This window comes from Schistocerca gregaria, chromosome 2 (assembly GCF_023897955.1).
Source record: "Schistocerca gregaria isolate iqSchGreg1 chromosome 2, iqSchGreg1.2, whole genome shotgun sequence".
NCBI lineage: Eukaryota > Metazoa > Arthropoda > Insecta > Orthoptera > Acrididae > Schistocerca > Schistocerca gregaria.
The window spans coordinates 926,185,239-926,211,005 of record NC_064921.1 but is presented as its reverse complement, the minus strand read 5'-3'; the positions used below and the strand labels follow the sequence as shown (position 1 = coordinate 926,211,005).

Below are 25,767 nucleotides of genomic sequence, written 5' to 3'. Positions count from 1 at the left end.
ATGATTTTTTTTAAATATGTCATCTATCCCAAATTTACCCTATTTTGCACCATATGTTCATGCACATGTCATGCAGTGCCCATAAATCACGGGCCGGTGCTTTGTAGTCGCTGATCTGAATCCCGATAACGTCTTGTGTGTGTTTCCTCCGGACTAGATAATGCGAGTTTGGTACCTAATACAACACCGGATGTTCATTATCATGCTCCTCATACCATTTTAATACGATTCTGATCTTGTGACAAAGACCGTTTGTAAGTTGTGTAATGTGTTGTGTTTCGTCTAATATTGATGAATAGTTACGCTATGTCCTGACAGACTGAAGCTATACTCTGTTGAATTAATGGTCATGACCCTATAATCAACTTTGAAACAACAGCTGACTGCGAATTAACCAAAGGAATTGAACATGGTAGCACACATTTCCCGAAAATTTGTGCAACAGAAAACTGGTATGTGTAGCTTGTACAATTGCAATCAAAAGCTGTGTAATCACTTTTAAAAGCCACTCATCATAACAATGTTTTTTGGTTAGCTTGTAACTAAACACGGTACTATGGGATGATGTTCCTTTGCTATAATGACAATATTTTAAAGTGATCTGACATAGAAAACACTTCAGTAAAGTGACTAAATGTTGGAGTCATTCAAGAACAAAATTTGCACATACCACTGGAAAGGCTGGAGACTCTACCATCAAATTCTGCTCTAATTTTTGCTCGAGAACATCAGTGTACATACTGCCACATTAAAGCTCCATTCCAGCATCACCGGCGAAATTTGCGTTTCAAAACCTAGAAATTGCACGTGCAGAGAGCCGAATGTTTAGTAGTAATTAGTGGGAGAAAGTGTAGCTGACGGACCTATTTCAGTGACTGAATAAATCTGGGGTAGATGACATGATTTTTCTTAAGAACTATGAATACGTAAGTTGACTTCGTGTAGAAAATTTCATAGTAGCTGAAAGTTCTTAAAAATGTGTGACACTTGGCCATCTTACCCGGGTATCAGAGTTAGATGGCCAGATATGTAAATCAAAGAGAAAATTATTTAAAAACTTTTAACACTTTAAATATCTTTTATTCAATTTCCTGGTGTAAACAATATTTTATACAGATATTAAATGTAGGTAAATCACACTTTAAGCAGAACCTCATTTGCAAAAAGGAACAAAATCTGCACTTATCATTACAAAAACTGGAGACCCTACTACCAAATTCTGCTCTAATTTGATAACCGTTGAACTGATGAAGTGAACACTGGCTACAAATATCGCCAAGATGGCGTTGGCTGCATGTGCTTCAATATTTCGCGTGAAAATTACTTAATCGACTGATGAGTGCATAAAAAAGTAACTATACTGTTGAATTAACACTCTGTGTTAACTCCAAAATAGTCATAGGATATATCTATATCATATGGGCTTTATGATATACTTGATAGCGAAGAGATTTCCGAGCAATTATTAGAAATGCAAGTTCTTTATACAATCTACATATTTCAACAGCCCATTAAATAATCTGAAGAACAAGAGAGAGCTACTAAATTGAGTGCATGAGGCATGACACTGAATGACTGCGATACGTCAGCTTTTAGCTTACGGAAAGTAATCGAGCTCCGAGTTTTGTGACACACGCGGCGCGAAACAAGTCCATCCGCACAGTTCATCACCAAACTAGCGCATGAAATGCTAGCACTTTAAACGTGAAAATACTCATATCTCTCGACTGACGTGTCTTGCGCGTTGGTTATTAATAATCGCTGCAAATAACGGTAACCCCCTCACCAAACCTCCAACTCAAACGCCGTCTCCCATCAGCTGATAACTTGTGGCCGCCGCGTCCAGAACACTACTCTATTCCATTTAAACTGCATCGGCCTCGTGACCCACTCAACCGCTCTCGCGCCCGATTGACTGAATCAAGCGTGACTCGCCGAAGGTGAAAACGTTTAGCTACAGTTGTGTTCCGCCAAGAGACAGCTCAAAGAACTTGCATAAGCTATTGATATCGATTGTACGATACCTCTGCAAAACGTATACAAATAGGATTTACCAGTTTGTTGAAAACAAAACTGCGAGTGAGATGAACATTCTGTTCAACATGGGACTTTCAAGTTATTCTGTTAAAAAAAGAAAAAAGTACATCCAAAAGGGGAAGATATCAAGCATTAAGGAATATAGATAGCCGGATATTCTGTTCACGTAGTCCACAACTGTTGAGGCCCCTCAGGGTACTACCACATGTCCCACGGAACCCCGGATGAATGTTCGCTATAACATAATACCGCCCCACACAGGCCTGTGTCTGTGCCACAGTGCATATTCCCAGCAACCGTCCGCCTAGATGGCGGTGTATCTGGTCATGACCAAAGGATTGGTGTAACGAATAACGCGTTTCAGTCGACCACGCGACACGTTCCCATTGATCAACAGTCTAATCACGATAATCTTGTCCCTGTCGCAACTGTAATTGACGTTGTCGTTGAGCTAACACGGAAACATGAAAGGTTCTCCTGCTACGGAATCTCACGTTTACCAATGTTTCCTGAACAATATGCTTTGAGACTTTTGTGCTGGCACGTGCAATGTATTGTTTTCTGAATCTGCTACTGATCGCCGCCAATTCTGCGTTTTAGAGCGACAAGCCAGCGACGTCCATGGCGTTGGGTTTCTCCACCTGTGGCCGGAATCGTCTCTAGGACGACCCCCCATTCGTCACTGCTCGGCTTATACACTCCTGGAAATGGAAAAAAGAACACATTGACACCGGTGTGTCAGACCCACCATACTTGCTCCGGACGCTGCGAGAGGGCTGTACAAGCAATGATCACACGCACGGCACAGCGGACACACCAAGAACCGCGGTGTTGGCCGTCGAATGGCGCTAGCTGCGCAGCATTTGTGCACCGCCGCCGTCGGTGTCAGCCAGTTTGCCGTGGCATACGGAGCTCCATCGCAGTCTTTAACACTGGTAGCATGCCGTGACAGCGTGGACGTGAACCGTATGTGCAGTTGACGGACTTTGAGCGAGGGCGTATAGTGGGCATGCGGGAGGCCGGGTGGACGTACCGCCGAATTGCTCAATACGTGGGGCGTGAGGTCTTCACAGTACATCGATGTTGTCGCCAGTGGTCGGCGGAAGGTTCACGTGCCCGTCGACCTGGGACCGGACGGCAGCGACCCACGGATGCACGCCAAGACCGTAGGATCCTACGCAGTGCCGTAGGGGACCGCACCGCCACTTCCCAGCAAATTAGGGACACTGTTGCTCCTGGGGTATCAGCGAGGACCATTCGCAACCGTCTCCATGAAGCTGGGCTACGGTCTCGCACACCGTTAGGCCGTCTTCCGCTCACGCCCCAACATCGTGCAGCCCGCCTCCAGTGGTGTCGCGACAGGCGTGAATGCAGGGACGAATGGAGACGTGTCGTCTTCAGCGATGAGAGTCGCTTCTGCCTTGGTGCTAATGATGGTCGTATGCGTGTTTGGCCCCGTGCAGGTGAGCGCCACAATCAGGAGTGCATACGACTGAGGCGCACAGGGCCAACACCCGGCATCATCGTGTGGGGAGCGATCTCCTACACTGGCCGTACACCTCTGGTGATCGTCGAGGGGACACTGAATAGTGTACGGTACATCTAAACCGTCATCGAACCCATCGTTCTACCATTCCTAGACCGGCAAGGGAACTTGCTGTTCCAACAGGACAATGCACGTCCGCATGTATCCCGTGCCACCCAACGTGCTCTAGAAGGTGTAAGTCAACTACCCTGGCCAGCAAGATCTCCGGATCTGTCCCCCATTGAGCATGTTTGGGACTGGATGAAGCGTCGTCTCACGCGGTCTGCACGTCCAGCACGAACGCTGGTCCAACTGAGGCGCCAGGTGGAAATGGCATGGCAAGCCGTTCCACAGGACTACATCCAGCATCTCTACGATCGTCTCCATGGGAGAATATCAGCCTGCATTGCTGCGAAAGGTGGATATACACTGTACTAGTGCCGACATTGTGCATGCTCTGTTGCCTGTGTCTATGTGCCTGTGGTTCTGTCAGTGTGATCATATGATGTATCTGATCCCAGGAATGTGTCAATAAAGTTTCCCCTTCCTGGGACAATGAATTCATGGTGTTCTTATTTCAATTTCCAGGAGTGTATATTCTCGCTACCGCGTCGCGTCCCTTCATCGCCCCTGGGCGAGTACGCCCACACATATAGGCAAGGGGGAGGGAACAGGGGCGCGTCTCCCCCACCTCCTCTGGCTCTTAGAGAAAGGAACAAATATAGTGTATTCTGGAATTCTTTCCAGAAAACGATTTGGTACATCCGTTAATCCTTTTCACATGTCCTTATTCATGTCTGATCAATTTCAATTTTTCCTGGCCTTGTTCCGAGGCTCCATGTGAGACTTCCGAGCGAGTATGTTTTTACATGTTTCGGTTATCAACGCTTAGTGGGGCTGGGTAATTTATGTTCGAGATTTTCTTTCTATAGCCTTTGAAGAGTCAACACTTAACGGCAAGGCAGCAATGTCTTGAGATTGCTTTGAAGGTATCACTTCCGCCAGTTAAGTAGTTCAACAGGACCCCTCTTGCCCCTAACTACCGTTGGGTTCTTCGCCGTTAGAAACACACTCGGACCTCGAAACTAAATGAGGCAAGTGCAATCTACGATCTGACTATATTTATAAATTAAAATAAAATCATAGCCTTTTTAGGTATTTACCATGTCTTTTTTTCGTATGTACAAAAATAATCCTCCACGATAAACCGATAAAACAGGTGACCCATTTCAAGCATTTAGAATGTGACGTATTATATGATGAATATGTGGATATACTGAAAAAAACCTAATACTTACCAGAGTATAAAGTTGGACGTTGAGAAATAAATATTTACGGAAAGTAGAAACATCAGAAATGAAATTTCTAAGATCTGTGAAAGGCTGCCGCATTTGGGAAGACAAAATTAGAAATAAATTAATAAGGGAAGAATTAAGAACCCAACTAATAATTCAAAACGAAATCCAGTACAAATACAAATGGAGAGAAGATGTACTTCGCATGCGGCCTGAACGACTTCCTACACTAGCAATAAATTATAAGCCATGGGGAAAGAGAAGTGTGGGTTCAAATGCTTCAGATGGCTCTAAGTACTATGGGAACATATGTGGTCATTAGTCCCCTAGACGTAGAACTACTGATACCTAACTAACCTAATGACATCACACAATCCATGCCCGAGGCAGGATTCGAACCTGTGACTGTGGCAGCAGTGCGGTTCCGGACTGAAGCTCGGCCACAGCGGCCGGTGAAATGTGGGAAGACCGAGTATGCGATGGTGAGACTGGACCAGACGTTAGACCCAACCCTGGAGAGGCATAAGAAGGAGAAGAAAAGAATAAAACGATTTAAAAGTCAGTATTGACAGGTTTCTAATACGGTCGTCTCTGAAAAAATTTATGGCTACTTAGAAGACGCCATTCGTCCTCCAAAATACCAAAAATTCACAATACCTTCAGGTCTAGCGCGCCCCCCCCCTCCCCCCCGGGATAAATTATCGTATAGGGTCCTTTGCCACCTTTGCCACAAGGCGATATTCAATATCGCGGTGAGCAGTGATCAGTATATGTCGGTAACGATTAGTGGTAGTGGTATTAGTAGTAGTAGCAGCAGCAGCAGCAGGAGGAGGAGGAGGAGGAGGATGAATAAGTGTATCAAACATACATGTAGAGTGATTGTTAGTACTGTTAATGACGCTTCCTGCAATAACATTTTTTTTTCATTTTAGCGACTTTGTTTTCGCTTTTATGATTGGAAAACTATAGTGAGACGATGAGATTCATATGTATCAATAAATATTTCGTCTGTAGAGAAGCGTGACCAGATTATCAAGTCTGATAGCTGCTAGCTGCGTAACCACTCACAGAATTCTGGCTTCGTCCGTGTGATGAGAAACTAATACTTTTTCACAAAATATTTGATCACACGAACATCCGAAACTGAGGAACACATCAACAGCGTAAAAATCAGCTTAATTTTCTTATTTATTGCACGATCTGTTTATAAGCCTAAAGCTTTGCCTTCAGGGGCCACAAACTTCGAACAAGAGGAGGGGAGACTAGCGAGCAAGCACTAAGGGCTTCGTATACAAAAATGAAAGACAAAGTCGTGAAAGTGATGCGAGCACATAATTATGGAGATGCAAATGTTTGGCGGTCGGGCCAGTAAGTCGTGGGGGTCACACCCCATAAAACAAACGCATGGGAGAGTGGGACCAGAAGTGCCTGCATCGAAGTCGTGACACGGAAGTGACTGTTCGACCCGCACCAATGACTGAGTGGCCCGAGCGCTGTTTCCATAATTACGAGTATTTTCTAGCACCTCAAGATCAAGTTTTAGGCTTCGAAACCGGTGGTGTAGAAAAACACAAATCACTAGCGACTGAAGCGGACTTTTTACGTATATTATCAGTACCAGTTTTTCCTTAGCGATAGTGAAACTCCATTGGATCAGCTAACTCAGGGCGTCTTCGCGCAGTTTTAATGGTACGCACAAACTGTCTTAATATTTTTTGTAATACAATAATTCCCATCCCAAAGAAAGCAGGTGTTGACAGATGCTTAAATTACCGACTATCAGTTTAATAAGTCACGGCGGCAAAATACTAACATCAATTCTTTACAGACGAATGGAAAAACTGGTAGAAGCCGACCTCGGGAAAGATCTGTTTGGATTTCGTAGAAATGTTGGAACACGGAAGGCAATACTGACCCTACGACTTAAATTAGGAAAGAGATTTAGGAATGGCAAACCTACGTTTTTAGCATTTTTAGACTTAGAGAAAGCTTTAGACAATCTTGACTGGAAACTCTGTCTCAAATTCTGAAGGTGGCAGGGGTAAAATACAGGAAGCGAAAGGCTATTTGCAATTTGAACAGAAACCAGCTAGCAGTTATAAGAGTTGAGGGGCATGAAAGGGAAGCAGTGGTTGGGAAGGGAGTGCGACAGGGTTGTAGCCTCTCCCTGGTGTTGTTCAATCTGTATATTGAGCAAGCAGTAAAGGAAACAAAAGAAAATTTCGGAGTAGGAATTAAAATCCGTGTAGAAGAAATAAAAATTTTGAGGTTCGCCGATGACATCATAATTCTGTCAGAGACAGCAAAGGACCTGGAAGAGTAGCTGAACGGAGTGGACAGTAGCTTGAAAGGAGGATATAAGACGAACATCAAGAAAAGCAAAACGAGGATAATGGAATATAATCACATTAAATCGGGTTATGCTGAGGGAATTAGATTAGGGAATGAGACGCTTAAAGTAGTAAATGAGTTTTACTATTTGGGGAGCAAAGTAACTGATGATGGTCGAAGCAGGGAGGATATAAAATGCAGACTGGCAATGGCAAGGAAAGCGTTTCTGAAGAAGAGTAATTTGTTAACATCGAGTATAGATTTAAGTGTCAGGAAGTCTTTTCTGAAAGTATTTGTATGGAGTGTAGCCATGTATGGAAGTGAAACGCGGACGATAGATAGTTTAGACAAGAAGAGAATAGAAGTTTTCGAAATGTGGTGCTACCGAAGAATGCTGAAGAGTAGATGGGTAGATCACATAACTAATGAGGAGGTCTGAACACAATTGGGGAGAAGAGAAATTTGTAGCACAACTTGACTAGAAGAATGAATCTGTCTGTAGGACATATTCTGAGGCATCAAGGGATCACAAATTTAGTATTGCGGGGGGGGGGGGGGGGGGCAGCATGGAGGGTAAAAATCGTAGAGGGAGACCAAGAGATGAATGCACTAAACAGATTTAGAAGGACGTAGGTTGCAGTAGTTACAGGGAGATGAAGAAGCTTGCACAGGATAGAGTAGCATGGAGAGCTGCGTCAAACAAGTTTCTGGACTGAAGACCACCACAACAACATTTTTTGTAACACATAAAAGGAAAAGATATTTGCGGTCCAACGAACAGAAATGGTACAACTCCATGAGTCTTACTTTTTGTGTGCGCGATGGATGAATTACCTTATCTCTGGACTCCTATGTGGTACACAGAATGTGCAAACCACTGAACTATCATTTCAGCAAGCAGCTGCTGTTAGCGTACGCATTAATTGTTGTGAAACAAGCTAGAATAATCTACTTCATAGCTGTAGTCGAAGCATCACAAATAACACGAGCCCTATGTACCCCACTTTAAAACTGGAGCTCATCTTTCATACACTTGGTTTTTTTCGATAAGATTTATATATTTGCATAATCTTCATATTTTTGTGTAGTCGCAGTTATGCAAAATTCTCTTGATGATAACGCTCTCGCTTTTCAGCCAGTTTCATTTCCTTTTGCACATTATTACAGTTTCGGATGTATAGTCATTTTCAGGTGATGTATTATTATCTTGCGGTAATTACGGGATGCAGTGTAATTACTAAAGAATAATAGTGAATCACTTGAAAATGTCTGCAGTAGTGTCAAAAGGAAAGGAAAGGAACAGTGGAATGACAAAAGCGTTATCGTTTAGACGAAGCACATATTTGAAGGTGTGCTTCTTGCCACTGATCGAAGGTACAAGTCTCATAACGGATGCTGCACAAGTTGTGGTACAGTGTCAACAACACATAAAAAATGAGTAAACTTATGACAATTCACTTTTTATAAATTTAGAACATGATCTAAATACATCCACTATATCCAGTCTAAGGTTATTGACGGCGGATCATATAAGCGCAGTAAACATTATCTTTTGCATACAAATATTCGCAGCAGTACACACAGCTACTACGTTAAAATTTTATGGCTTGTCGTTACTTACGGCGATTTACAGCTGCTGTAACACACAATATATTTTATCGACCGGTTTGTGCTTAGTGTCAGACTTTTTAATAGCTCTAACTACAGCTACCCTGCAGTGGATATATTGAACTTACAAGGAGAAAAAACAAAAAGTTAAATGATGAACAGTATTTGATAAGACTACGCACGCGATTGTAAGAATTATTCGTCCGGATGTTCATGTCGCATTTAAAAATATGACAGCAAAAATTGTATCTAATAGTTACTACATTGCGAGAACTTCCGATACGGACTACACAAATATGGCAGAAAGTTTGATTCTCTACTTAGATAATTTTAACTTCCTGTTGTTGCACCAGATTAATCTTAGATGGATTTCCTAAACTAAATGAAAACAAGGAAATTCAGTAAAGCGAGAATGCATTAAGCAGGTGACATGAGGGTTTTTGATATGGCTACGGCAGGAGTGTGGCACAGAATTTTCTGTCGTATATTTCTACCATATTCTAATTTCGAACAGAAATTGTTAGTGTAGAACTGTATGCTCTCGTTTTATTTATGCTGTCTCACATGTTCTAAACATCGGCCAAGTTCCACCACATTCGGCTCTTAACGCAGTAGATAACTGATAGGACAGGTAAGGTCGTAGCAATACGGTTGTTGCAACTAGCAACATGGTTGTTGCACCTCACAAAACATAAAAAGCAGTATGATCATCTAACTATGAAGTCAAACAGTGATCCACATTAATTCCTATTTGTTATAAAATTCCTTGTCAACAAGTAAAACGTATTCGTATTGATTAAAACTCGTGTTTGTAAGTGTTTAGTTGGTATCTGAGAAATGTTTGAATCTCGGTGCAGGGCAACCGAACTATGTCTAAATTTAACTTTTAACGCAAATTATGTAAGACTCACGCTACACGATGCGGAATCCAGACCAGTCGGTACATCAAATATAACATCTGAATGCAAAGCAAAGTGATTCAGATTAAAATATTGACCTAGAATGTGGCTAATCTTTATTCTTAGCCTTGAGAACAATCATTGTACCAGAACTGTCACTGTAATTACAGAAGAATTGAACAAAAAAATTAACGCATCTGACTTTCTCATAAAACTGCTAGAAAATTCACAAGATAGCACTTAATTGAAACCTTCTACTGATATTAAGCCTTTGAAATGATGTGATATTATTTTCACAAATACGTTCTGACAATCACTGTGCCTTACAGTGGACATGAACATTGATGGCAATTAAATTTAATTGGTTTATCTATGCGCACGGATCGCTCGTCTGCTCTGCAACCTATCGTTATTGCGAATGTCGAACTGACAAACCAAAACCAAGTTCCATTTGTTGTAATGGCGATGCGCAATGCAAGACAGTATCTTACACCAGTTTTCACAAAAATGCTTCTCTGTAAACAACTCGCGATGTGCAATGCGAGTATACAAACATAGTAATGAAGGTAAAAAATAAAAACTGAGGAACTGAACTTAACGAGTGATAAAATGCGAACAAAGATCCAAGTATAATTATGCTTCACTAAGCCATGACAACAATATACTTTTTTATCAAGCTCATACACCAAGACAGGCTAGCAAAATATTTCTTACAAATTTTCCGTGTACAATTACTTTTCTTGACACTTGTTTCAACTATAAAACAAAACCGTATGTTGCATTACAAGATTTATACAGCAAGTTTCAGCCATACATAATGGTCTAACAATAAGAAGCTGCAGAGTTACAAAAATATAAAAAAACGAATTTACCTTAAAAATTTCTCTTTTGACATTCTTCCTTTAATATAATCTCGTTTTCTTTCTTCAAAGCGTATTAGCAAAAAATCATTTTTAAGTAATGCTGCCTCCACTACACGGCTGGGCAACTTCCATCCTTCACAAAACCAAACACATAGCTGTGCTGTCCAACACACGGCGCTACTGTCTTTAAAATGAAGTAGCCTCTCTGACCAATGAACATAGTATTAGACAGGATTTATCAAATTGCTAACTTCAGTCACATTTATGGCAAAAACTACCCGAAAATCATTATGGCAAATAGGACAGTCCCCTTTCATCCTCCTCCACTACTAAATAAGAATTTTGCAGAGTGGTTTATACAGATACAATAGCAAGAGACACTAAAAAAATTCTCCAGACGAAACAATCACAACAGCATGGTACAAAATGTGTGGTTACAAACACCTGGGGTGCGTGGCAATGTATATAAAATATCAGTGAAAAGGTACAATGTATTATAGATATGGTACATAAATTGAAGTACAAGTAACAGTACATACAGGCAAACAAATGTACAAAGTTTTTACATATTTGTCATGATACCGAAGACATGGTATAACAAGATGCTTGCTGTGGTAAAACAGTTCAGTCGAAGACAATGGCATGAATAAATACGGTTTTATAATAATGTACAAAGCATTACAAAGTCATTACATTTAACTGTACAAATGTTTAAAGCAAACCTGTAAAGACATGAAGGAATTCCTACCAATTCAGATGAAGTAAGAAAGATATATACATTTCGTGCAACATGGTACAAAACGTTGTAAAACAATTACAATTGGTTGTTCAAGTGTGTAAGAAAATCTTTCGAAGATAAGAGGATATTCTTATCAGTTCAAATAAGACGAGAAAGATGCACAAATTTAAAATACGTTACAGCAATGCTTAGTATTGTCTGTTCGAAATAATTGAGAAAACCTGCAAGGACAACGTCATGCAACGGAGGAAAAAATCACAGGAAAATGTCACACACGTCGGTGTTTTGTCACACAGACGCTTATCACAGCTGCATCAAGATAACAGAATGCACACAAATCTGGGTCAGACTCAGGGACCGTAGTACGTTGCCTTCAGTTTCTCCACTGACACCCGAAAGGGCTCAAACTGTTATCGAGCCAGATTCAGGGAGGATGGAGTGTCTTGTCGCAACCTCCACTGCCAACCTGGAATTTGAAGAGAAATAGTCATCAACATAGAACTGACATAACGAGCAGTGCTTCCATTGGTCAATCTTTCATGAGCTCAGACACAGTGCGACAGTCAACTTATTGCTAAAGCATATCGTATAAAATCATCCAGTATCATTGCTTCCGTTAAGCTTTGTGTTGCGTGTCAACCAAGATAATCTCCCATGTGTATCGAAAATACGTGAAACAAATTCAACATGACCTAGATAACTAGTTACAGCCATCTTAATACCACAATGTCCTGAGAAACAGATAATTCGATGCACATGTGCCTTATGCAAAATCCTTAACTAATACATACAATTGATATGGTTTCCTTATAACCTGGGTGTCATATGAATTCTATATAAGAACAGTCAGTAAAATTTTGAAGTCGTTTCAACCACATTGCTTAAACAGATATATTGTTGATCAGCATTTTGGTTAGCAATTGTCACTTTCAAGTACTCATCTCTGTTCTTGAAAATGAACAGTAAATGAACTGTAAATGAGTAGGAAATTATTACAGGATCCATTAGACCTCAATAAATGCAGATTATACGAAAGCTGACAATTATTTACATGAAACAGTATTAATTTAACCCTTTAATATCTTGTCAATAACTGGAGAGCTTAGGCGAATGGCATAAAATTTTAATTAGTGAGTTACGGGAAGACAAATCGGTGGTGGACACACAGTGATTACTTGAATACACCAGAAGAATCAAAGACTACCACATTCAAATAACTTAACTGATCAAGCCATGAATGAGCCTTCATTCACTCGAGATACGAACAAGCTTCACGAAAATAGTAGACCCCAACAAAGCTCCTACAACTGCTAGGTAAATCCCATACCTTCCTAGCCCAAGCCGTAGTTTCTCACCGGATCCTCTACTGGGTAGTGGAAAGTTGCGAGCGCCGTGATCTCCTGAAGACTGCAACACATCAGCTGTCGTCAGCTCGAACAGCCATTCTCTACATCTGCACACACTGTCCTCTCTTCCGTGCCTCCAGTTCAAGCGTATCATTCTGTGTCGTCAGCCGAAGTATTCTCAACAACCACAGAGCACTTTCTCCTCTTTACATGCTATCCCAATACCCATATACCAGTGTAAAAGGCTCTAAAAATTCAGCCCAATGATATTTTCGTCAACAAGACAATAATCTTTCCTCCTAGGAAAATATTTATTTATTTATTTACCTGATCTAATGGTGCCCTCAGGCCCCCTCTCTTACTATGAATCAAGGTATCACACATATAGTACCCATCTTACATTATAGTTACCTCAGAAATAACAAATTTAAATATGATAAACAGTGTTAAAATGAAACGAGTGTCTTTGGTAATGATGTGAATAAATAATACTGATTATGAATTAATAAAGTTAATACTGATAGTACTTGTACTGCTGTTGCTCCTGCTGCTACTAATGTGGGTAATAGTAATGATAATCACAATAATAACACAGACCCTTCCCCCTTGTAAGGGGCTTCATTAGGGAAATCACTCCCATGCACGCAGTTCTTAAACATTTCTGAGTTGGAGTCCTACTCTTCAGCTAAGTTTTCTACTTCAGCCAATATGCTAGTCTCCATATCCGCGTTTCTCTGAGACTGCCATCCTGAATGTTCATTCTGTGCAATTCTTTTTAATATTAACTAATGAACCCTGTTACAGATTTTTAGATAAGAGATCATTCAGCCCATGTAAGGGGCTTCAGAATGTCTGTCCATCATTTTACAATGAGAAAAGAATTCCTGACCACAATGTCGCTCCACCGTTTCTCACAAATGGGGAGAGAACTAAGTGTCACCAATTTCCTCCCTCACAATATTCTCGGAAAGCGATCTCTATGCGTAAAACATACTGAAGTTCCTTTGAAATGTGTTTTACCTGGGTGGCACTTCTTGTAAAAATTAAGATTCTGCATGAGAGAGGGTGTTAGACTTGCCACGTTGTACGACTTCCGTAAATGTGGGCCTGGGCCCATATTGCGAAGGGTGTATTACGTGAAAAACTGCCAGAATGCGGTGGCCAGATGCCTGGCATGAACAGTTCTTGAGCTGCGGCATGTACTTGCCATTAATGAATGCTTCATCTCAGCCCAATTTCTTTCTCCTCTGACAGCCAAGCCGAAACGCTAAGGGGTGTCTGACCTTCCACCAAGTTAGTGTTCTTGGCCTATCTCCAGACCCTTGCTCCTCATGGAACCGTCTAAACTACAGAATATATCAGATGAAAAACAGCCACCAGTAAAGAGAAGGACTTAATACAAAAGTAGACATTTAATCTAGGCAATCACTGATGTTACTTATTGTTGCGCTTGTCATCTTTGATCCGTAGACTGGTTTGATGTGGCTCTCCATGCTGTTCTATCCAGTGAACCCCCTTTATTTCTTAATAACTACTACAATCTACCTCCTTCTGAATCTGCTTACTGTGTTAATCTGTTGTTCTCCCTCAACCATTTTTAACCCCCCCCCCCCTTTCCCCGCACACACACATCCTTGAAATACTAAATTGGAAATCCTCCCGTGACGTCTCATAATTTTTCCTGTCAACCAATCCCTTCTTCTAGTCAGGTTGTGCCACAGATTTCGTTTCTTCCCAGGTCTGTTCACTTCTTCTTCGTCAGTAACCTGAGTATCCATCTAATCGTCAGCGTTCTTCTGTAGCGCCACATTTTGTCTAAACTGTTTGTTGTCCATGTTTCACTCCCATACATGGCCATACTCCACACAAGTACTTTCAGAAAAGGCTTCCTTACGATTAAATCAGTATTGATAGTTAACAAAAATATCTCTTTTTCAGAAAAACGCTTTTCTTACCATTGCCAGTCTACATTTTACGTCCTCTCCACTTCGGCCATCATCAGTTATTCACTTACCCAAATAACAAAACTCTACTCCTTTCAGTGTCTCGTGTCCTGATCTAATTGCTTCTGCATCACCTGATTTAATTCGACTACATTTCATTATCCTTGTTTTGATTTTGTGATATTCATCTTACATAGCCGTTTCAAGGCACTGTCCATTCCGTTCAACTGCTATTCCAGGTTTCTGGCAGAATTACGATGTCATCGACAAACTGCAGAGTTTTTATTTCTTCTCCCTGAACTTAAATTCCTACCTCAAGTTTTCCTTGGTTTCCTTCACTGCTTGCTCAATGTACAGACTGAATAAATTGTGGACAGTCTATACTGCTGTCTCAGTCCGTTCTCAACCATTGCTTCCCTTTCATGCGCCTCGAATTGTTTAACTACTGTCTGGTTTCTGTACAAGTTATAAATAGCCTGTCTCTCCTTGTATTTTACTCCTGCTGTCTTTACAATTACAAAGTGAATATTCAAGTAAATATTGTCAGATACTTACTCCAGGACTACAAATGCTATAAACGTAGTTTGCCTTTCCTTATCCTATCTGCTAAGATAGTCGTAGGGTCAGTATTGCCTCACGTGTTCCTACATTTCTCCGTATTCTAAGTCTGCCTGCTTAGCTGGGTGGTAACGTGCTCGCCTATCATGCAAGCTGGTCCGGGTTCGATTCCCGGCTGGGTTGGAAATTTTCTACGATCGGGGGCTGGGTGTTGTGTCGTCCTTATCATCATTTCATCCTCATCACGGGCGCGCAAGTCGCCCAGTGTGACGTCGACTGACATAGGTCTTGTACTTGGCGGCCGAACTACCCCAGATGGGGCCTCCCTGCCAACGATGCCCTACGCTCGTTTCATTTCCGTATTCTAAAATGACCTTCCTCGTAGTTGACTTTTACCAGCTTTCCCATTCTTCTGTAAGGAATTAGTGTTAGTATTTTGCAACCAGAACTTACTAAACTAATAGTTCGGTAATATTCATACCTGTCAGCTCCTGCTTTCTTTGGAGTTGGGATTATTACATTCTTCTTAAGGTATGGAGTTATTTAGGCTGTCTCGTACATCCACACAGTGGAAGAGTTTTGTTATGGCAGTCTCTCTCAACGCTATCAGTTTTTGTGACGGGACGTTGTCGACTCCCGGGGCCTTGTTTCGACTTAGGTCTTTCAGTGCGCTGTCAATTTCTTCTCACAATATCACAACACCCGTCTTATCTTCATCTAAGTTCTTTTAAATATCTGTACTATTGTCTTCAAATTCATCTCCCTTGTATAGACTCGCTACATGCTCCTTCCACCTTTCAGTTTTCCCTTCTTTGTTAGGGCCGATTTTCTATCTGAGCCCCTGGTATTTATACAGGTGCTTCTCTTTTCTTCAAGAACCCCTTTAATTCTCCTGCAGTCGGTATCTATTGTTCCCCTACTGAAATATACTTCTAAATCCTTCCTGCTTAGCCGTTTTGCAGTTCCTGTCAGCCTCCTTTTTCAGACGGTTGTATTACCTTTCGCTTGCTTGACTTGCTGCATTTTCATATTTTCGCCTTTCATCAATTAATTATCTCCTGTGTTACTCAAGGATTTCTATTAGGCTTTGTCTTTTTATCTCTTTGATCATCCGCTGCCTTCACTATTTCATCTCTCAAAGCTGCCCATCCGTCTTCTACTGTTCTAGTCAATCGTTGCTTCGTTAGAAGCGTTAAATGCTTTATCAATTGGATGCAAATAGAATTCAAATACTAATCACTTTAAATCTATAATGAATGATATGAGGCCTCCCTTTCTACAAACTTTCTGACACGCATCATACGACGTTAAGTTTTAGTTTACGACATTTTAATTTGCTCTAAGCACTATGGGACTTAACATCTAAGGTCATCAGTTCCCTAGACATAGAACTACCTAAACCTAACTAACCTAAGGACATCACACACATTCATGTCCGAGGCAAGATTCGGACCTGCGACCGTAGCAGCAGCGCAGTTCCGAACTGCCTAGAACCTCTCGGTCACAGCGGCCGGCAAGTTTTCGCTTATTGTGACAGTGAAAATACATAAAATGGAGTTTAGTTCCTCTCTTCTCTCTTACCACTGTGTCTATACAGAGAAGCAGTTACGCTGGTGAAACGTTCAAGAGGGAAAACAGAACACAAAAGGCCTATGCGGTTCGAAAATAACGGACTCAGTCGCTTCAGCGGATCATCATGGGGCAGTGTCTGATGCTCGCTTAGAACGGGAAGGCGTCAAGTGTAGTGCTTGTAACCAGTATTTCTTACTTACTCTATATGTAACCTACCTAGTACCCAAGGCATTAATATTTTAAAGTTTAACGACTGCGTTCAATAAGCACTATTTCAGATTTTACCGAAACAAGTTCCACTGACCAATGGATGCTAACAAAAATCCTGACAGCAATTATATACTGTATTCCATGGACAGTGAATATTATTCTGTACCATTAGCTCTCTCCACCTTCTCTGGAGCAGCTTCAAAAACTCTGAAATAGAAGATCGTCACGAATTTCTTAAAACCAAGTACGCTAATATAGAAAATACTTCAGACTAGGAAGAAAGTCCACTAGGAAGAAATTCCATTCACATCCTCTTCTTCTTTTCTTCTTGCTAGAACACTCAACGCTTGTGTAAAAACGAAGACTGGAACATTTCGCTGTGTACCATTCGTGTCAGTGGAAAATACACCTCAGCGGTGTTCTCGATTATGGCTTCCACACCTTGTTATTAGCCAGCGAAATTAATTAGGTCGCTGGCTCCATTACAGCTCGTGAGACAAAGGTTAAGAGACTCTCTAATAAACGCTGTGCAACCATTCCAGCTTCTCCAGCTGCAATGGAATTTTCTAAGTGTTTTCAGGGCATTCGGATAACTACATTCTACGGTAGATTTTATATTGAGATTCGCATTCTTAGAAGATATCATACGTTTATTTGTTCCATGAAAAGCCTACCCATTCTCGGGAGCAGAAGTGAAAATTTTACAGTCTATTAATCGCTCAAGAGGGATGTTTTATTCACAATATTTCAGCAAGTTTGTTCAAGTATGACTCAACAAATAATTTAATAGCTCTTTGGTAAACTGTTGATGGGTTTTCTTACAGCAAAGTTCTACCAATTGTTCGATTCCTCGACGATGGAAATCCTCTCCTTGGTCACAGAGCCGTGAAAGGATTACTGTGTGATCGTTTTCATCGCAGGAAAACCTTTGTCACCCAGATATGCTTTCAGTTCCCTGAATAGCTGAAAATAGCATATTTGCAAGATTTCGAATTCCCGGTTAGCATCACCCACGTCTGTGCGGCGTTGGCCAAATTATTGGCACTATTTCACTACGGCTGGATGCAAAATTTCAGTTGGTCCATACACCTCCAAGTTTTCACCGCGAATTGTCTGTGCAGTTTACATGTTTTGCCCAGAAGACTTGTTCCTTCCTGTGTACCTCAACTTTTGAGTACGTTTTCAGTTGTCGCGGTCATTTCAAAATGGTTCAAATGGCTCTGAGCACTATGGAACTTAACATCTATGGTCATCAGTCCCCTAGAACTTAGAACTACTTAAACCTAACTAACCTAAGGACATCACACAACACCCAGCCATCACGAGGCAGAGAAAATCCCTGACCCCGCCGGGAATCGAACCCGGGAACCCGGGCGTGGGAAGTGAGAACGCTACCGCACTACCACGAGATGCGGGCTGGTCATTTCAATTGCACGCTGTGAACCACCTGTTATCCGCACCGCAGCAGAACTGTCCCTGCAAGAAAACAGACACGTAATAATCTCCTGACAATGTGCCACTCTTGCAGCGCAAAGGACTTAGAGTAGGATGACTAGTGTAACGTAATATCTGAAGCCACTACATAACGTTCGCGATACCTCAGTCTCGTGAAATCACGACCGAAAGGTATCTTTAAAACTCGAGCCCGTAATTACAGTTCTCTGGAGCACCACTTGCAGTTCATACGTCTTGTTGCAACTAAAACGTTTCTCTTCCTTCTGAAATCAGTCTCGTGGTCTCTGTTCCTCTCTATTTTTGTAACACCAGTTTTAGCTTCTGTTTCAACAAGACTCGCCTTCAGTCGGACTCTCCTCTGCATTGAAACACTTTGCTTCACCACTGCATTTCATAACATCTACAAAATATTTCACTTCTCAAATTTTCCACCAACTACACTTCAGTATGGATTTTTCCTAGTTTTTTAAGCAATACTCCGCACAAATTCATTCGTTCTGGAGCCACCATATACTTGTTACCATGAAATACCCCTTCTGAAGTACCGTGAAGCCTCTTCTTAGCAGACATTGCATGGTCTCATACCTACCCGAGGCGGGTTCCTTAGATGAGTCCATCTCTTGGTCCCCCTGCTAGAGGCGAACAAAAGCTACCTCCTCTCCTCAGATCGCCAGTCCTTTAGCAGCTGCTTGCGTTTACTCACACACTTCAGTGAATTAACCAGTTTAGGAGGTACCTGCTAGAAAGCAAGAGGCACGTTTCTGCGTGTCAAACACACAGACGTACTGCTTCCTAAATTGTGATAGCGCAGCGCAACAACAAATCAACTCTCGTTTCAGCTTTAAAATTCCTCCTTCTTTTTACTGTGTGTAATATACATACATCAACGCAATTTTGACATAAATCTTTCGTTACGGAATTGGTAGCTCTGAAAACAAAAATTAGCTTTGCGGAGTGCGTATGTATCTGAGACGCCCCGTTAACCCGCGGTACAGGACAGGTAACTTAAATTGTGGAAAGGGGCTAAAATAAGCGGCTGTCTGTTACACTCGAACACACAATTTTTTTATTTGATCAAACATTACAAGAGACCAAAAAAAATTTTTTTAGACACACTGCTTCAATCCCTTGGAACTTAATTACCGACTGGAAGTCACTTTAATTTAAAAATGGCTGAAGGCCAATAACTTGAAACGCAAGCATAATCAGAAAAAGGCAAGCCTTATCTTAAAACAGTTCTTTAGTTAGGCTAGAGTAAACAAGTTAAATTCAAATCGGCTGAAGGCCTAACACTTAAAACTCTATAGCATTAATTTTTGTTTTCTACCAAAGGCCTTACGTGAAACAATTCTTTAATCTAGGCTGAAGGACTTAAGAGAAAATAACTCAAATTCAAAATCCGCTGAAGGCCCAAGACTTAAAATTCAACAACATTAAAATTTTTAAAATGCCAAAGGCCTTACGTGACACAGTGCTTTAAACTAGGCTGAAGGTGTTAAGAGCAAAACAACTCTAATTTTTTTTAAATCGGCTAGAAGACGTACAAGTACAAACAACAAGAACAAATTTTAAAAAATAGGGCAGTACACCCAAGGGCGCTCACACGTTCGAGGGTCAGCCTGGAATTCAAATACTAACGCACACTTAGGTGAGACAGGCAATTGGGCCAACTACTCACGATCCGACGACAACCCAACCGACCGACAGTCAATGGACCCACCGACAAGATAACTTCCACTTCACCCGAGCAGGGCACAACAGGGAGTTCAACAGAACAACGTAGACGATATTGGCATTGGCAATGTGTCCAGAACACCAAATCTAAAACGCAAACATTTTCTTAATGGCAAAATACTCTGTTTCCCATGATAGTTTTTCACAGTACTCCTGAACAACGTGTAAGTAGGATGTTTAGGTTTTTTTATTGGTATAGCCGCCGCCACGTAGCGCTCTGTATGAAAATCACTGGCTGTGCCGTGTGCAGTCTGTGGCTGGTTTGCATTGTTGTCTGCCATTGTTGTGTTGGGCAGCGGCAGCTGGATGCTAACAGCGCGTAGCGTTGCGCAGTTGGAGGACCTTACAGAATCCGACGTATACCACATGATAATTGCGTTGAAGTTGAAACTCTGCGTACTAGGAAGAGTAAAGGTTTACACCACATTTCACATGTAAAACCGTTTATTGAAAGATAATCTGCTTTTTAACTTTGTCTTTGCCATAAAGCTGTTCACATCACGTCACTAGTATACTTTGTCAGACTTAGAATCTGTTAACATGCAACAATGTTTTGAAGTTAACTATCCAGTCTAGAACTTAGAGAACTTATTTAGACAGTATTTACGAGTGCATTGTTATAGTGAACAGACGTCACAGTGTTATTGTGTGTGTACATTCTTGCTTGTTAGTTGCACGATTACGTAACGACTATAAGGCTTACATACTTAGAACATTTACCAGTACTGCTAATGAGATTTTAATGCAACATTTTGGTTTACTTGAAAATACATTCTTTATTTGAAGTACATTCGGTGAGATTAAAGATGACTTAGCATTTGGTTTCTCTGATAGCTACACGGTTATATCACGACGCTACTAATATGTGACACGATTTACATTGTTGCTTTTGCGGTGTATCTGTTTTATATCTGCACAGTTTTTCTGTATTATTCTGGAAAGTAAAACATGTTATAGTAGTAACTTTTGTGGTATTTCAAACGTCACTACCTGGTGGAGCGTCACCTTGCTTGGATGCAGGCTTGAATCCGTCGCGGCATATCATCGATGAGGTCATCAAGAGAGCGCTCGTCGAAACCATCTCACTTTGCGATGGCGATTCTGTGTTAATCCCACGCAGTATGTGGTCATATCTGACGTCCAGAAACAGTTCATTGCACTCAATCCCACACATCTTCGATCGGATTCACGTGCGGGGGAACAGGCAGTCCTCACCATTTTTGTGACCCTAGTACGCTGAAGAAATGTATTCACGAGGACAACACGATAAGCACGTGAGTTATCATCCGTGGAGACGAAACAGTTACTCAAATGTAGGCGATACAGGCCACTATTGACTGCAGAAGTTTGTTCCTTAACAGTGAGATTTCCCTCAACACCACGAGAGATGCACGATGACCCCATGTGATACCAGTTCAGAACTTCACACCAATACCACCTTCCTTCACGTGTGGGAGCCAGTGTTGGAGGCGTTCGATCTTCCCAGGTTGTCTCCAAATAATTTCTCTGGAATTATTAGAGTGTAGACAGGTCCAAGTTTTGTTCGTAAGCAGCATTCCACTCCAAGGCCGGGGTCTCCATTCGGCATGATTTTTTGACCATATGTAACAGGTAGTGCCTTGTGGTGTACAACTTGGTATTCGCCATGGTCGACGGGAATGGAAATTTGCAGTATGCTACCGTCTCTTAACTGTTTGATACGATATACGATGTTCCGTAATCCCTTCGAACGCCGAATTCAGTTCTGGAACACTCAGCCTGCGGTTCTTTCGAATAAAAAGTCGCAGATGTAGATCATTCTGTGCAACCGTCCAGCGATCACGTCACTTTGACTCTGATGCGCACGTCGAGCAACTTCCATGGATACAACCTTCTATGCCTAACATGACGATGCGGAGCCTGTCATTGACGGCTGTCCTTTGAGGAATTCGTTCCACTGTTCCACAGACGTCGCTAATGCGTCCCAATTTGTGCATTATTTTCAACTGAAATGCTGCAACATAATCGTGAGCGGCGTTTCTCCTATAAGTGGCGATCATGGTAATTTGTGTATGTTTACAAACATCGCCTGGGGTGGTCTTCCAATGGGTACAGAAACAAGCACAATAGGAACATACCTGCGTCACATATCTGTGTGATCCAAAAATACTGTTGATGTGTACATAATAATTCCCCGAAAATGAATTACAGAAACCCCATCTGCGGTTTACACCGATGGACAAAGAACCTCACCCACAGGTACAACTTAACACTGTGTTTACTTTTAGAGTTAAATTGGTCATTATCTCATGTCCACGATATTTTTCTTTGATTCTAGAAACTTTTAGGTTCGAGTCGAGTATCAACTGTAGCTGAAGCTGAGGATCCATGACGACATCAGTTAAAGCCGAGCATCTGTTGCCCCTCTAGTCTGCGTTCCACTATTCTCGAGACAAAACATATTTTTATCTGCTTCATATGTTTCGGTTTTTCTCGTACGTAACAAGCATGTGGCGCTCGTTGAACCGTAAACCGCTATAGAACAAGTATTCTAAGTGGTTGCAGTGGCATTAGTCATAGTACCGGCGACTAGGGGCTCATTACTTGCGCCAAGAGCTTCGTCGGCAGCCTACGGTTCAGTTCCCGGCGCGAGCGTAATGAAGTTGAGGCGGAGCGAGTGCCTGCTCGCCGCCTTCGTTATGCACTCCACCTTAAGGCCGGACCTCTTCTGCGTTGATTTAGTGCCCGCTCGCGGAACGAAATTGGAATCGTGTTCAGAAGGCGCCGACCTGCGTTCTCAAAACGCCTTCGATGCATGAATATTAATGGCACGCTGCCGGGCATCTTTAATTGAGGACTGCAGTAGGCACCTGCACTCCAGCTCACCTTTCTCAAATAGTTCCCCGTGTCGCTCTCAACTCGTGTTCTTCGTCGCCATTTGAAGTTTTTTTTCTGTGGATTTAAATAAAAGACGACACATAACTCTTGGACAACTGTTTTTCCGTCTTGTCGGTGTACAGTGACGGACAAAAATCTCAACACCGGAAAATAGTTAATGTAGAGTAATGAAAGTGCGGGAATATCCTTGTCTCGGTATCAAATTGAAGTGATTAAAATTGCAAGATTAGTGTTTAATGTAAGCGCGAAATATGTCATTGCAAATGTGAAATGGTGGTACATTAATAATAGTCGTAACGGCAAAAATTGTTCACAGGAAGTATGCAAACGTCCAATAATTTTGTTGTACAGGTGACGAATGTCAGCTCGTGGTTCAAATGGCTCTGAGCACTATGGGACTTAACATCTGAGGTCATCATTCCCCTAGAACTTAGAACTACTTAAACGTAAGGACATCACATACATCCATACCCGAGGCAGGACTCGAACCTGCGACCGTAGCGGTTGCGCGGTTCCAGACTGAAGCGCCTAGAACTGCTCGGCTACAGCGGCGTGCGTCAGCTTGTGGAATGGAGTTTTATGTCTGGTGTACTTGGTCGGTCAGTACGTGGACGGTTAATGCTGATTGTTGATGACGCTGATGGTGTCCCGTATATGCTCGATTGGGGAAGATCCGGTGATGGAGCAGGCAAAGGCCGACCGGTGTGACCGTGCGGTTCTAGGCACTTCAGTCTGGAACCGCGTGACCGCTCAGGTCGCAGGTTCGAATCCTGCCTAGGGCATGGATGCGTGTGATGTCCTTAGGTTAGTTAGGTTTAAGTAGTTCTAAGTTCTAGGGGACTGATGACCTCAGAAGTTAAGTCGCGCAGTCCTCAGAGCCATTTCAACAATTTTTTGCATCTCTAGATGTGGTATGGGGTAAGATATCATCTGACAGCAGGGGCACTCTCGTGGTTAGCTCACGCACCCTGACTGCAAATTTGTGCGTTATTTTGGTGTTTTACTGGTTGTGCTGCCACTCATGAACAACATTCCAGGGTTTTGTTTTCCATGTGGATAACGCTCAGCCACATACCACTGTAGTAATCAAAAATGCTGTACAGAGTGTTGACATGTTGCCTTCGCCTGCTCTGTCACCAGATCTTTCCCAGTGGAGCAGAAAGTCTGCTCTCTGCTGCATCTCGTTGCTGAATCCCAAGTCTCTAGTATTAACTCCGAACGAATGTACTGATCCACATCTTCTCCTTGCACCCCTGCCCCTAAGTGTCCTCTACCGCGTCTGAGCATAGACCGCGCCAATGAACAAAGTTTAGCCAAATTCTGGCCAATGGCGTAATTTCTAAGACTCTGCCCGATCTCCCACCAAAGAATCGGCGTGAAAGCTCTCCAGTCAGCTGGCTTCTCGACGACGTCTTTTTCTACAATATTCTATCTAGCTATCCTACGTCACTGATTTCCTTTTGAGTCCGGCACTATCTGGTTTCTCCGCGAACAAAATTTCTAGAAAGTCAATTCCTCGACCTCTGCTACCACTTATCCGTAACGTTTGCGGCCGTGTGTTGCTACGGAATTCGTGGTCGTGCGGTAGAGTTCCCGCTTCCCGCGCCCGGGTTCGCGGGTTCGATTCCCGGCGGGGTCAGGGATTTTCTCTGCCTCGTGATGACTGGGTGTTGTGTGATGTCCTTAGATTAGTTAGGTTTAATTATTTCTACGTTCTAGGGGACTGATGACCGCAGGTGTTAAGTCCCATAGTGCTCAGAGCCATTTGAACCATTTGAACTAAGCAGGCCGAGGCAACATGTCGACACTCAATAGAGGATGTTGGCTTTCAACAGCAATTTGTGGGCCAGCGTTATACCACGTGGGATGCTATTCTTGAATGGCCAATCGAATCATTAGATTAACTCACAGATTTTCAGTGAGGGTGCTTGGGATGACCACAAGAGTGCTCACGCTGCCTTACGAAATCGCGCCCCAGACGACAACACCAGGTGTAGGTCCTGTGTGTCTAGCATGCAGACAGGTTGGGTGCAGGCTCTCAGCTGCCCTCCTTCCAACCAACCCACGGCCGTCACTGACACCGAGGCAGAACCATCTTACAACAGACATCCAACTGCCCTCCAATGAACTCTCGCTTGACACCAGTGGAGCTGCAAATGGCGTTGCTTTGAGATCAGTGGAATGCACGCTACAGGACACCTGGCTCGAAGCTGTTCTTGAAGTAAACGATCTTCATTTTTTTCTGTCGCTGTGGCCCCAACTGATGCTCATATTGCTGCTGCAGGTACAGTATGATGCGCCAGAGCGATCTGCCAGCATGATTGTCTTCTCTACAGGTAGTGCCACATGGTCGTCTGGAGCCCGTATATTCTCGTGACCACTGCTGCAAATAGTCATAAACAGTCGCTACATTCCTGCCAAGTCCTTGTGCAGTATCACATAAGGAACATTCAGCTCCTAATAGAACTATTGCATGAACTCGTTCAAACTCAGCAAGGTGTCTTTGTCGCCTAAAGGCATTTTGAGTAGCATCAACTCACCACGTCCAGTCTCAAAGGTAACTAAGGCTCACTACAATTTCAGCGCCTATTTAAAGCAAACCTGATCTACGTCCTCGTGCCGGTGACACTAGGCCACTCGTATGTGACTGGCGCGAATTCTGTTTAGACGTTATCTTTCAGATGTACAAACACGCCTACCTACTTTAGTTTATTTTTCACGACACCTTCTTGTGATTTTTTATTCCGTCAGTATATTTGTCGTGAGAGACTCCGA

General features: G+C 42.3%; 1 protein-coding gene across 1 annotated transcript in view; it reads left to right on the top strand.

Annotated features, from left to right (window-relative positions):
- Positions 1 to 25,767, top strand: part of LOC126335354 (monocarboxylate transporter 12-like) — a 576,599-nt gene that overhangs the window by 107,256 nt on the left and 443,576 nt on the right. The gene's annotated exons all lie outside the window — the stretch shown is intronic.